We start from the raw sequence: 2194 nt of genomic DNA, 5'->3' as shown, positions 1-2194 counted from the left end.
GTTTTGTTTTTTTTGTTTTTCTTCCCTTTTGCAAAAATTTTATATCTGTTTTTCCTATTATCAGTATTTAAGTTTGCTCTTTTATTTATACTTTATACATCTTGAATAAGAGAAACAATGCAATGTTTAACCTTGTATGTCTGATACGTTTCACTTTAAACTCTCCTGGCCTCAAGATGCATCCATTTTCCTTTAAATGAATCAAATTTATCTGCTTTATGCCAGAGTAGTGCTCCACTGTATATACATAACATATTTGCTTTATTTTATTTTGTTCTTCATTTATACTTGGTTATCTCCTATAAAAGTGACCACACAGTATTTAATTTTGTGTGTCTGGTTTCTTTCACTTAGCATTATGTTTCCAAAGTGCATCCATTTTCATACAGTTGGTTTAAATTCATCTTTCTTTATAGAAGAGAAAGTATTCCATTATGTATTGTGCCACATTTTCTTTATCTGTTTGTCCACTGATGGACTTGTAAGCTGTTTCCAAGATTTAGCTATTGTGATTCTGCTGCTATAAATACAGGTATGCATGTATCACTCTAACACAGTCTTTAAATCTGTATTTTGGATACCTAAAAGGGAAATAAATGGGTCAAATGAATAATCTCCATACAGATTTCTATAATGTCTGTACTAGATATAGTCTCACCAAAGATATAGAAAGGTTCATTTTCCCTGAAGCCTGGCCAGCATATATTGTCTAATTTCTTTATTGCTATTTTGTCTAGACTAAGAAGAAATCTCAATGATGTTTTTATTTGTAATTTCTGTGATGACCAACAACATTGAATATTTTTTCATGTATGGGTGGTTCATTTGTATTTCTTCTTGTATGAATTTTCTGTTCATTTCAGTAGCCTTATTTTTTTGTATCAGGGATTGAACTTGCACCCTTGTGCTTCCAAGGCAGGCTGACAAACCACTGAATCAAATTCCTGGCCCTCCGTTGCCATTTTTATTGAGTCTTTTATTTGAGGTACTATTAACTTTTTTAAGTTCTTTGTATATTCTAAATATTAGCCCTATATTTGAGGTGTAGTGGGCAATACTTTTTCCCATTCTGTAGGCCATCTCTTCACTTTGTTGTTTGCTTTGCTTTTAGAACCTTCTTCATTTGATATGATCCCATTTGTTGAACTTGATCTTATTTTTTGTGCATCTCAGGCTCTGTTCAGAAGTCCTTGCCTATGCCTATGTGCCTAAGTTTTTTTTCTACCTTATCTTCCTAGAGGTTGTGTTTCTATTTTAATATATAGACCTTTGATCTATTTTTTATTTTAATTTAGTTCATCATATGTGTCTAGACATATCCATTTAGTTTCAATCTTCAGCCTGTGGATAATCAGTTTTCCCTGCACCATTTACTAAGGAGGCTGTCACTCCTCCAGCATAAGTTTAAGGCCACTTTGTCAAGGACCATCTGGCTGAGTAAGTCTGGGATAGTTTCTGCATCTTCCATTTCCAATAACCCAAAGAACTCTTCTTTTCTTTTATTTTTTTTTTTTCTGGTACCATGCTGTTTTTATCACTGATGCTTTTTAGTAGAACTTGAAATCTGGGCTCATGATTCCTGCTTTGCTCTTCATATTAAGAATAGCTTTTGCTATTCCAGTTCTCTTCTGGTTCAGTATGAATTTTAGGATTCTTTTGTCCACTTCTGTGAGGAAGGCTCTTGGTATTTTGATTGGGATTGCATTAAATCTGTATATCAGTTGTCAGAGTGTGATCATTTTGACAATATTGGCTCTTCCTGTGCAGAACAAGGGAAATCTTTCCATTTCTTCATGTCCTTTCCAATTTCCTTTCTCGGTGTTCTGTAGTTTTTTATTATAGAGGTTTTTCACTTTGGCTAGGTTAATTCCTAAGTATTTAAGTTTTTCCTCACCCTATTGAGAATGGTATTGTTTTTGTAATTATTTTCTTGGCATATCCATTGTTTGTAAACAGAAACACTGTTGGTTTTTCTGTGCTGACTTTTTTCCTGTTACATTGATGAATATGGTTATTAATTTTAGAAGTCTTTTGATGGAATTTGGGGGGGCCTTCTAAAAAGTAGTGATGGCAAACTTTTTAAAGCTTTCAGTGATATGAACAGACAGTTGTGGTGCCCCATTACTGATCAAAGGATCATGTCTTTGCCAATGGTGATAATTTGATTCAGTCCTTTGCTATGCATATCCCTTTT

This window comes from Fukomys damarensis, unplaced genomic scaffold (assembly GCF_012274545.1).
Source record: "Fukomys damarensis isolate Sample0158 unplaced genomic scaffold, DMR_v1.0_HiC HiC_scaffold_17, whole genome shotgun sequence".
Taxonomy (NCBI): domain Eukaryota; kingdom Metazoa; phylum Chordata; class Mammalia; order Rodentia; family Bathyergidae; genus Fukomys; species Fukomys damarensis.
Note: the sequence above shows the minus strand (reverse complement) of the source record.